We start from the raw sequence: 12963 nt of genomic DNA on the forward strand, positions 1-12963 counted from the left end.
CTATGAGGTCAAGTTGAGCCTCCATATTTGCCAAATCAGAATTTTTGCAGGTAGGGCCTTGGAATCTGCACGTTAAGCACATAGTAGAGTAACTGTTACTCACACTTAGTCATTAGTAATTCTAATTCGCAGTTTGAAATGTAGCCCATGGATAGAAAAGTTGATTGACAGGGCTGGATGCCCTTCATACTGGATCCTAGCCTACCTTTCCAACCTCATGTGAAGCCATTACAATACTCCAAGCTTCATGTCTTAGGTACACAGATGTATTCCCTAACGGGCTAGAAATTTTCACTCTCCTCTGCCATTTTTACACAAATCCTTCTGCCTGGAATTCCCAACCCTCCTCTGCCAGTCAAACCCCTACTTGTGTGTGCATGCAAACATGCACACGCACACACACTTCACTTGGAAAATTCTGATTCACCTGTGAATCAGAACAAGTATCATTATCTTATTATCTTTTGGACCTCTTCAACTCCTGATAAAATGCGCTGTCCTCTTACTGTGTTTCCATAACACTGTTTACTTTCTATTTTTCTTCATTAATCCCATTGTATTACAGTATTGAATCTGTGTTAAGCGGCTGCTCTTCCTATACATATACACCCACATGCACTTACTTCTTGAGATCTTAGGTGCTATCTTACCCATCTCTAAATTCTAAGTGCCCAACACTTAAGTGCTCAACAAATATTACATTGAACTGGGGCCATTTAAACTGTATAGATGATACACGCAGCATCTTTCCCTACATGTGACTATTTAAAAATAAAAAAACATTTACTTCTTCCTCTCACCTCTAAGGAAGCCACAGGGGATTGAGTCTTTCAACCCATGTGCAAAGAATTTAATTTCATCTACTTAGGTGTTCTTTAATTTCTCTCAGTAAGTTTTTAAATACTCTGCTTAGAGGTTTTGCATCTCTTTTCTTACATTCACTCTTAGGTATTTAATGTTTTTGACATTCTTTTCATTGTTTTCTCACATTTCAGGAGATATACAAATGCAACTAATTTCTGTATATTGCCCTTGTATTCAGTGACCCTGAAGTCACAGAATTTTAATATGAATTTTAATAGTTTATCTGCAGATTTATTAAATTCTCTACATACACAAATAATACCAGTCTATTTGTTCATGAGCCAAGTTCAGCTCACTCTTTGTTGAAAAAATGTGTTTTAGACACAGCCACATTAATTTGTATACATATATTCACTTTTGGAGTTGAATTTCTTCCGCTTTTAAGAGCTGAATGGTTGCTACAGAGACCATATGGCCCCTAAATATGGTCTAAATATTTACTATCTATAATAGTAAACAATGCTATATTTACTATGGCCCAAAATATTACTATCTGATCCTTTACAGGAAAAGTGTTCCAACCTCTGCTCTAAAACATAATATTCACTAAGTAATTGGAGAGTAGCCAGAACACATCCACCACAGGGAAGTCTATGCAAATAAAATCTCTTCCAGTTTACAGCTGAAGGGATAAAAGAGTCCCAGAGGTGAAGATGCTGGTGACAAAAAAAGATTCTGAATTTTTTCTTGAGGGAGCACAATCAAGTCTGTTGTCAAAGGTCACAATGTGAGGGCCTCATCTCTTCAGCTGACACTCATGTCTGAATCACCTTGTGTTGTCCAACTTTTCCACTTCTCCTCTGAGGCTTTGGTTAAGTTTTTTCCTGAATTTCAGGATTTTCATTGCCTTTTTTTTAAATAACAGGATTTCACTGAACTTAAATAAAACAGTGATTCAGGCAAGGTGGAATGTTAAGATGACTGTGGCAATTCAGCAGATATCTGGACTATAAGAAAGAGCTTCTCACATGCAGCCATCCTAAAGTCTTCCTTACTAAAATGAAGAATCCCTGACTCCAGCCAAATTGGTCAACAATTCAACGTGCAGCCAAATGGAAATTCTACAATGCAGTAAAATACAGAAAGAACATTTGTTTTCAATTTCCATCATCCTTTCTCTCCTTTAAGAAGGAAACCCTTGTTAGTAAGAATTCTAGTGTCTATATTTTCATAACATATAAAATAATTTACAGAAACCCAAAACTGACTATTTAAACACAAATAGTAGTGCTATTCATTCTCACCACATGACATGGTACACACAAAATATCAAGATATAATAAGAAACAAATGGTAAAATCAAAATCTATTCTGGAAAATAAAAAGCAAGATATAGTATCACAAATGATTCCGTATCAGTTTTTTGGTAGCCAGCAAAACTTACCAATTAATGAATCCATTTTTTTGTGGCAAAGCATGTGAATTTTTTCTATTTTTTTATAGGTGGTTCATATAATGTTTTCCTAATCATCATTTAAATTGAATAACAGATGTTTAGTAATGCACTATATAGTCCCAAAAGCCAAGTATGTGTAGTAGCATACAAGAACAGAGAATTATTAGACACGAGTGGAAAATAATCAACCATAAAATAACCCATAGAGTCAGATAATATTATTTACTAATTAAATATTAGTTTTCTGAATGCTATATTGGCAATGTTAGGAAAAAAAGCACAAAGACTAGCCAGCATGTTTCATTTTAAGCAAACATATCGTAACTCAGATTTTACTACAGATAAAATAGTGAGCTTCATTTTTTCTTCAAAAAACATTTCTTCCTGAGAGGATTTACTATATTCCTTATTGCTGTTGTCATTTTTTAAAGAACAACCCTAGTACATTACTTTCTGACTCAATTCATAAAGTTTTTTTCATCTTTCTCTGCATCACATTATTCTTTATTTTTTAAAGCTCTTTATTGAAATACAATTACTTTACACGGTTGTGCCAGTTTCCACTGTACAACAAAGCGAATCAGCTGCATTTATACATATATCCCCTATCCCCTCCCGCCCACTGAGGCAGGTTAATAACAAAAGCAGGAAAGGACAAGGCAAACAGAAGAGAATGCAAGCCTCAGGGAATAAGTAACTTATGGCCTCTTTCACAAGATCCTGCCATGGGCCACTCAGACATCTGAGTCAAGGAAATAAGGGAAAACCTAACGTATGCACTCTGGCTTCTGTACCTTGCTCCTGCATAGATAAGCATAGCTATAGGCTCCCAAAAAGCATGGGAACTGGTCTATAAAAGGAGAAACTTTCATTTGGTTCGGGGCTCAGTCTTTGGATGTGAATCCACTGGGCCTGTACCAGTACAATAAACATTGCTTCCTGTATTGCAAGCCTCAGTGTCCTGTCTACCTCTGCTGATCCCTTCAACATTTTGGGGGGCTCGTCCGGGATCAGGAGACAGTATACAGAGACGGTGCTTTCACCTCCCTTGTCTTCAGAGTGCTAGCCCTGGGATGCCAGGGGTGGTGCCATCGCCTGGCACCAGCAGACCAATTGATCTGTAGGAGACTAGCCCTCCCAGCATGTCGGGGTGAGACTTCCGAGAGCACAAGGGAACCCAGAGAGGCACAGGAACCAGTGCAGGGAGCACCACCTGACAGACTGGTAAGCACCCGGGTTCATTTTGGTTTAATAGGCCCATCCTTAAGTGACGGAAGGGGAGCCTGACCACCTCCCAAGAGTCACCCAAGTAACCTCCAAGACCCTCTCAGGGGGAGAAGAGGAGGCAAAACCGTGACTCTAAGGTTAAAGCATTGGGCAGAGGGCTGGAGCTTGTTGAATGAATGCGAATGAATGAGACGATCAATTAAGATCAAAGCGAGTGTTGAGTCCTGATCCGGTTCGGTGGCAATCCTCATATGGCTTAAGGTGGGTCTCTTTGGAGAAGTCCTGACGTGGGGTTTATTCCGTCCCACCAAATGCTAAGAGGTGCCTGAAATTTCCCTGAGGGAAGCCGCCGGAGATGAAGCGCATTTCCAAAACCCGATTTTCCTACTCTACCCTCCCTTGCGTGTGTGTGTGTGTGTGTGTGTGTGTGTGTGTGTGTGTGTGTGTGTGTTGTCTGATAGGATGGGAGGAAATGGGTGGCAAGCAAAGTAAACCCACCCCCTTAGAATGCATGATTAAAAACTTTAAAAAGGGATATTCAGGAGACTAGGGAGTTAAATTGACCCCTAAAAAACTCCATACCTTGTGTGAAATAGAGTGGCCATCATTCGGAGCAGGATGGCCCTCGGAGGGCTCCTTGGATAGGGAACTAATCAATAAAATGTATAAAGTAGTGACAGGAGATCCGGGATACCCAGACCAATTCCCCTATATAGACTCTTGGCAGGAGGTAGTCCTGATAAAGCCACCCTGGCTTCAGTCATGCCTAGAGGCAAATTGTAAGATCCTAATGGCACAGGTAATAGCCTCCTCTAGGTGCAAGCCTAAACCAAAAAGGCCAGTCCTAGCAGGAGAGCCAGAGGAAGTGCCCCCACCACATGTGCCCCTATATCCTCCCCTACCCGCTACTAACTCAGCAAGGAATAGTGAGGTCTGTAACTCATCTGAAACTTCCTCACCCATTATGCCCCAGACATCAGACTCCAAACCATCTCCTAAGGGAAAGTCCCTGAACCCAGGAGAGCAGAAGGGAAATGAGGGCAGCCCACCCTTCACTCGGAGCCGACAGGCGGCCCTAGAGGCGCCATTGAGGGTAACACAGGGACCTCTCTACTATGATCAGGATGGACAGATGCAGGGAGAACAATGTACATTCGTATATCAGCCCTTCACCACAACAGACCTCCTAAATTGGAAAAACCATACCCCCTCGTATACAGAAAAGCCCCGAGCTATGATTGATTTGACGCAGTCCATAATTCAAACTCATAAGCCCACTTGGGCGGACTGTCAGCAGCTTTTATTGACATTATTTAACACCGAAGAGCGCCGCAGAGTCACACAAGCTGCCCTGAGGTGGCTAGAGGAACATCCACCAGAAGGCACTCTTAACACCCAGGCATATGCCCAGCGCTATTTTCCTGAGGAAGACCCCCAGTGGGACCCCAATGAAATCCAAGGCCTTTGAATGCTAGAATGATACCAGGAGGCCCTGTTACATGGGATGAAAGAAGGAGGGAAAAAGGCTATGAACATGAGTAAGACCACTGAGGTGCTCCAGGAGCCTGGGGAAAGCCCGAGCCAATATCATGAGAGACTGTGTGAGGCGTTCCGCCTTTACACCCCATTTGATCCTGAAGCTGCAGAGAACCAGAGGATGCTTAATGCAGCCTTTGTGAGCCAGGCCCAAGGGGATATCCAGCGAAAACTGCAGAAGCTTGAGGGTTTCGCTGGGATGAATATCAGTCAATTGCTGGAGGCAGCCACTAACGTCTATATTAATCGAGACCAAGAAGCTAAGCGGGAGGCGGAAAGCAAATGAAAGAGAAAGGCAGATTTACTTGTGGCCACTCTCACAGAAAGGACAGGGTGCCCCCGAGGAAGGAACATACAGCATCAAGGTCGAGGCCACGCCAGGGGCCTGGAAGTGAGTTTAGAGGGGAAACCAACCTATCCAAGATCCAGGCTGGGACCAAACCAATGTGCCCATTGCCGTAGGGAAGGACACTGGAAAAATGAATGTCCTCACCGATCAGAGGACTGCCATTCAGGCCATAAAGGAGAGGAAAGGGGGCGAGTAATCCAGGGACGATATCAGCCTGGGCGACAGAGACATGAGACCTCCTCCGATGACTTTGTGGGTTTAGCTGTCATGGAGGGATACGGGGAAGACTGGGATAGACCGGGCTCCATTTTACTAGGCCCCCAGGAGCCCAGGGTCCAAATGACTGTAGGGGGCCAACCCCTGGACTTTATGGTGGACACAGACGCAGAACACTCTATGGTAACACAACTGGTGGGACCTATTTCGAAAAAACAAACTACCATTGTGGGGGCCACAGGTGGTCGAGTGCACCATCCCTTTTTGTTACCTAGGCGGTGCAGGCTAGGAGGCCATGAGGTGATTCATGAATTCCTATATCTTCCTGATTGTCCGGTAGCTCTACTGGGGCGTGACTTGTTAGGAAAATTACAAGCCCAGATAACCTTTAACTTATAAGGACAAGTGGCTTTGACTTTGGGAAAGCCCAAGGCTAAGATTTTGGCTCTTATTTTTCCCCAAAAAGAGGAATGGCGCCTCTATAGTGCCATGAAGGACCCACAAGAAGGACCCGAGCTCCCTTTCCAAATACGTGGAGTATGGGCAGAGGATAACCCCCCCGGACTGGCTAGAAACATTCCCCTGGTGATGACAGAACTAAAACCTGGGGCCAGGCCAATCCATCAAAAACAGTATTTCTTTCCCCGAAAGACTCAGGTTGGGAGCCAAAAACATTTGGAGAGGCTCTTAAAGTATGGGATTCTATGGCTTTGTCAGTCAGCATGGAACACGCCTCTCCTGCCTGTACAGAAACCAGGCACGGAGGAATATAGGCCAATTCAAGATCTATGAGCCGTAAACCAGGCTACTGTCACCCTGCATCCAGTTGTCCCAAACCCCTATACGCTGTTAGGACTTATTCCTGCTGAAGCAACATACTTTACTTGTCTAGACCTAAAAGATGCATTCTTTTGCATCCATCTAGCTCCACCATGTCAGGACATTTTTGCATTCCAATGGGAAAACCCTATAAATGGAGACAAGGGCCAGTTGACTTGGACCAGATTGCCACAGGGGTTTAAAAACTCCCTGATTATCTTTGGGATGGCCCTAGCAACTGATTTAAGGGCTTATCCAGCCGATCAGCTGGACTGCACCTTGCTCCAGTATGTGGATGACCTTTTATTAGCTGGAAAAACCAAAGAAGGATGCACGGAGGGAACCCGGTGCCTCCTTACCCTTTCATGGGAAGCAGGCTATAAAGTGTCTAAAAGAAAAGCTCAGATCTGCCAGGAAAGTGTAAAATATCTTGGGTTCCACATTTCACAGGGACAGTGACGGTTAGGCCCAGAAAGAAAATAAGCCGTTTGCTCAATCCCAGTCCCTACAACCTGACGCCAGGTCCGAGAATTCCTCGGGGCGGCCGGCTTTTGTAGAATTTGGATACCCAGCTTCTCTGTAATGGCAAAACCCCTAAATGAAGCAACAAAAGGTGGGGGAAAGGGAACCATTAATATGGGGACAGGCACAACAGGAGGCATTTGAAAAGATCAAAAGAGCCCTCATTAACGTGCCCAGTTTAGGGCTCTGGGATGTTTCAAAACCTTTCTTTCTGTATGTACATGAATGTACTGGGATAGCAGTAAGAATGTTAACTCAAATTCTGTGCTCCTGGCACCGTCCTGTAGCATACTTGTCCAAGCAATTGGATCCAGTTGCTAGAGGATGGCCCCCTGTTTGCGAGCACTGGCAGCTACTGCTCTCCTGGTTGCTGAGGCTGACAAGCTCACTATGGGACAAGAATTGACTGTTCGGGTGCCACATGCGGTGCTAACTCTGATGGACTATACGGGACAATATTGGCTGACCAATGCTCGGATGGTTAGAAATCAGGGAATGTTATGTGAAAACCCCCGTGTCAACCTAGAAGCGGTAAAAACTCTCAATCCAGCTATGTGGTTGCCAATGGGACCAGGTCCGCCAGACCATGACCGCACTGAAGTCATGGATGAAGTGCTCTCTAGCAGGCCAGATTTAACAGATCAGCCCCTCAAAGACCCTGATGTAGAATATTTTACTGACGGTAGCAGCTTTGTGAAGGAGGGAGAGCAGTTGGCTGGATACACGGTGGTGACATTAAAATCCACCATAGAAGCTAGGCCCTTGCCAAAGGGAACTTCTGCCCAAAAGGCAGAATTGATTGCATTGATCAGAGCTCTTCAATTGGCAGCAGGTGTACAAGTAAACATCTATACTGACTCCAAATATGCCTTCACCACTCTCCATGTGCACGGAGCCCTATATAAAGAAAAGGGGTTAATTAATTCAGGAGGAAAAGATATAAAATGTGGAAGAGAAATTCTTGAACTTCTAGATGCAGTCTGGGCCCCCAAGAAAGTGGCAGTTACGCATTGCCGGGGACATCAGAAGGAAAACACAATAACTGCTAGGGGAAATCGACGAGCCGATCAAGAGGCAAGACTAGCAGCCTCTAGAGAACAACAGGAAACTGCAGCCTTAACTACTGCTTTACTCCCCTAACCCCTAACAGCATGGAACCCTCAGTACTCTAGAAATGAGGAAACTTGGCTTAAAACTGAGAAGGGAAAATATCTCCCAAGTGGATGGTGGCAGTTTGAGGATGGCCACATAGCCATCCCAGAAGCCATTGCCCCGGCCTTCATCAAATCATATCATCAAGGAACACATGGGGGTCGGACAGCCTTAGAGGTTACTCTGAGCCGACACTTCTATGTTCGCCGGCTCTCTAGTATCACTCGGGCAATAAGCAAACAATGTGAACTGTGTGCCAAAAAACAACCCACACCAGGGGCCGGTAATGGCTCCCGGGTCACAAAGTGTTGGAGGAACTCCATTTGAGAATATTGTAGTAGATTTCACTGAACTCCCCCGCGTCCAGGGCTATAAATACCTGTTGGTATTTGTGTGCACTTTCTCAGGGTGGGTAGAGGCCTTTCCCACCCGTACAGAAAAGGCGCAAGACATAGCCCGGCTCCTTCTAAGGGAAATCATTCCCTGATTTGGAATTCCAATTACCATAGGGTCAGACAATGGGCCTGCATTTGTGGCAGAAATAGTACAGTTAGTTGCCAAAGGATTAAAAATTACTTGGAAATTACATACGGCCTATCGCCCACAAAGTTCAGGAAAAATAGAATGAGTGAATAGAACCTTAAAGCTACAGCTAAGCAAGTTATGTCAGGAGACTCATTTACACTGGGATCAACTGTTACCTATTGCCCTGTTGAGAATTAGGACAACCCCCACAAAACAAACTGGCTTTTCTCCATTTGAAATTCTTTACGGGCGACTGCCCCCTATAGTTAAGAGCGTAAGAGGAGATTTAAAAGAAATAGGAAATATCACTTTAAGACAACAGACGCAGGCTCTTGGCTCCACCCTAACCGATATACATCACTGGGTGGGAGAACGACTGCCTGTAGGTCTAACTACTGACGTCCATTCCTTCAAACCCGGAGATACTGTACGGGTGAAGGAATGGAATGTCCAGCCTTTAAAGCCCCTCTGGAGGGGACCATTCACTGTTATTCTGTCCACTCCTACTGCAATAAAGGTGGCTGAGATGACACCTTGGATTCACCACAGCAGAGGGAAGCCGGCCTCTCCAGACTGGTAGTGCATGCCTGATCCAACGGCCCCGTGTAAAGTGACTGTTGGAAAGAAATGAGTTGTGGCGCTTGGAACGTCAGAAGACAATAGCCCTGCCTCCATCACTCCGGAAGCTGACTGATCTACGCACGGCAGAAGCCTGAGAAAGGACGCCACAGCAAAAGGACAGATAAGACTATTATTACCTCCCCATGGACTGTAACCCCTTTTTCTTGATTCTGGTTACACTTTTGGCACTAAATCTAGCTGCAGGATTAGCATCTACTGCTCCTGAAGCCTGGACATGGGGGGAAAGGACTTTACTCGCGCTGTTTTTCCTCGTGCTTATAAGCTGTTTGCTTGCTATTGGCTGTTTGGGATAATTATTGTGATAGGAAGCACCCAAAACTTGTGACTAGATCAGCCACTCCCTTTTCTGTAAAGTTTGATGCTTGCCAGGTTATACCCTGTGGAGACTTAAATGCACAGAGACAACTCTCACAGGTAGATAAATATCTCTGGCCTGAGACAGATAATAGCATGGGGCCACCCTGCCCTACTTGGAATGACATATGGTGGACCACTCAGTACCAAGGGTGGACAGCCAACACAAGTCCACTCAGGTGGCAACTCAGGCAGGGATGGGACCGCCTGAAGTCAAAATTGCATATTTACAAAGGAACTACACCCCCTAACTGCCAGCCATTGCAATGTAATCGGATAAACCTTTCTATTAATAACCCTGCTGAAATAAACACCTTCCCTGTAGTATCCCCTTGGACTTATGGACTAGGAGCTGATATGTCTGGAAGGGGCCCCCGGGAAAAATTCAAAATAGCTTTAGTCAGCGGTCCAGTAGTTAAATCTACTACCATAGCACCTAACCCCAAAAAAAGAGACATCAAAACGCAGGCCTGTAAATAATCCAAAACAAGTAAAGGTGATTGAGGTAAAGGATTTGAGACAGACTCTAGAAATTGAAACAGGATATGGGGGGCCAAATGCCTGGATAGAGTGGGTAAAATTCTCAGTGTTGGCCCTAAACAAAAGCAACTGTTACGCATGTGCTGCAAGCGACCACAGGCACAGGTAGTCCCATTCCCTCTCGGATAGGACAATGATCCTTCCGGATTTGGCTGCATGATGGCCCTCTATCAAGACAAAAAGGCCTGGGGAAGTGAGACATGTAGGAGTTTGGCCCTGCTCTACCCGGCGATCTGCGAGTCAGACCCGAGGGTAACACCCTCCTTCTCTGTGGGAAAGATGAACTACTCTTCTTGTCTCTCTAGATGGGGAGAAAAGTTCACTACTCCTGTAGAAGACCTGTCAGACTGCATAAAGCCAAGATACATGTCGCACGAACCGGGAGCCAATTACTCCAACTTAAATATTCCTCAGGCCGATGTCTGGTGGTACTGCGGGAACCGGACTCTCTTGGACAGATTGCCCACCGGATGGACGGGAACATGTGCCTTGGTTCAATTGGCTATACCATTCATCCTGGCATTCCGTCCCCCTACAAGGGCCAAAAGATCCATACCGGGATCTTTCGACCCAGAGATACATCTAGACTCAATAGGAGTGCCCAGGGGAGTCCCCAGTGAGTTCAAGGCCAGAGATCAGAGAGCAGCAGGATTTGAGTCGTTCCTTTTCTGGTGGGTGACAATTAACAAAAATGCAGATTGGATAAACTATATTTACTACAACCAGCAAAGATTTATTAATTACACTAGAGAGGCCCTAGAAGGAGTGGCTAGCCAGTTAGACGCCACTAGCCACATGACCTGGGAAAATAGGATTGCCTTAGATATGCTATTAGCAGAAAAAGGAGGAGTATGTGTCATGCTGGGAGGGAACTGCTGTACCTTTATCCCCAATAACACCGCCCCGGATGGCACCATAACTAAGGCCCTCAAAGGATTATCATCATTGGCAGACGAACTGGCTAGAAATTCAGGAATTAAAAACCCTATTACTGGCTGGCTGGAAGAATGGTTCTCAACTTTAGGTGGTTACAAGACTCTGATAATAAGTATGCTTACAATATTGGGAATTGTCCTACTGCTTCCCTGTTTTATCCCCTTAATCATACAAATAATTTCAAACTTCATTGAAAATTTAGTTGAAAGGAAAACGGCCACCCATGCAATGATGCTATGGAAATATCAACCAGTAAGTCAAGATGAAAATGATGCTATTGGACCTTAAGTCAGATCCAAGCATCAAAGGGGAGATTGAGGCAGGTTAATACAAAAGCAGGAAAGGACAAGGCAAACAGAAGAGAATGCAAGCCTCAGGGAATAAGTAACTTATGGCCTCTTTCACAAGATCCTGCCACGGGCCGCAGACATCTGAATCAGGGAGATGAGGGAAAACCTAACATATGCACTCTGGCTTCTGTACCTTGCTCCTGCATAGATAAGCATAGCTATAGGCTCCCAAAAAGCATGGGAACTGGTCTATAAAAGGAGAAACTTTCCTTTGGTTCGGGGCTCAGTCTTTGGATGTGAATCCACTGGGCCTGTACCGGTACAATAAACATCGCTTCCTGTATTGCAAGCCTCGGTGTCCTGCCTACCTCTACCGATCCCTCCAACACCATGACTCCCTCCCACCCTCCCCATCCCACCCCTCTAAGTCATCACCAATCATCGAGTTGATCTCCCTGTGTTTTACTTTCAACTTTTTAGAATATTTTGTGCATTAACAAAAGTATACCTTAAAATATTGTCAGTATTGTCAAAATGACTATACTACCCAAGACAATCTACAGATTCAATGCAATCTCTATCAAAATACCAACAGCATTTTTCACAGAATGAGAACAAAAACTTTTTAAGTTTGTATGAAAACAATAGATGCCAAATTGCCTTAAGAAAAAAATCTTGAGAAAAAAAGAACAAAGCTGGATGTATCACACTCCCTGACTTCAGACTGCACTACAAAGCTACAGTAGTCAAAATACTGTGACACCGGCACACAGACACAGAGATCAGTGGAAGAGAAGAGAGAGCCTAGAAATAAACCCACACATTTATGGTTTATCTACCACAAAAGAGACAAGAATATACAACAGAGAAAAGACAGTCTCTTAAATAAGTGACAATGGGAAAATTGGACAGCTACATGTAAAAGAATGAAATTACAACATTTTCTCACATAATATACAAAAATAAACTCAAAATGGATTAAAGCCCTAAATCTAAGACCTGAAACCATAAATCTCCTAGAGGACAACATAAGAACACTCTTTGACATAAATTGTAGCAATATTTTTTTGTATCTATCTCCTAAGGCAAAAGGAACAAAAGCAAAAAATAAACAAATGGGAATTAAACTTAGAAGCTTTTGCACAGCATAGGAAACCACTGACAAAATGAAAAGACAACCTATGGAATGGGAGAAAATATTTGCAAATGATATGACCAATAAGGGGTTAATATCCAAAATATATAATGAGCTCATATGACGCAATATTCTAAAAAAAAACCAATCTGATTAAAAAATGGGCAGAAGACCTGAATAAACATTTTCCCAAGAAGATATACAGATGGCCAATAGGCACATGAAAAGATACTCAACATCAGTAACCATCAGAGAAATGCAAATTAAAACCACATTGAAGTATCACTAACCATCTGTCAGAATGGCTACCACCAAAGTGTACAAATAACAAATGTTAAATGTGGAGTAAAGGTAACTGTAGTACACTGTTGGCGGGAATGTAAACTGGTGCAGCCACTATGGAAAACATTATGGAGGCTCCTTAAAAAACTAAAACTAGAACTACCATATGATACAGAAA

The 12963-nt window shown here is 43.9% G+C and overlaps 1 pseudogene; it reads left to right on the plus strand.

The window, feature by feature from the left end:
• The first annotated feature begins 10301 nt into the window (after nt 1–10301).
• The window catches only part of LOC130844679 (tigger transposable element-derived protein 1-like), a 46707-nt pseudogene continuing 44045 nt past the window's right edge, over nt 10302–12963 (plus strand).

The sequence above is a fragment of the Hippopotamus amphibius genome, chromosome 2, assembly GCF_030028045.1.
Source record: "Hippopotamus amphibius kiboko isolate mHipAmp2 chromosome 2, mHipAmp2.hap2, whole genome shotgun sequence".
Lineage (NCBI taxonomy): Eukaryota > Metazoa > Chordata > Mammalia > Artiodactyla > Hippopotamidae > Hippopotamus > Hippopotamus amphibius.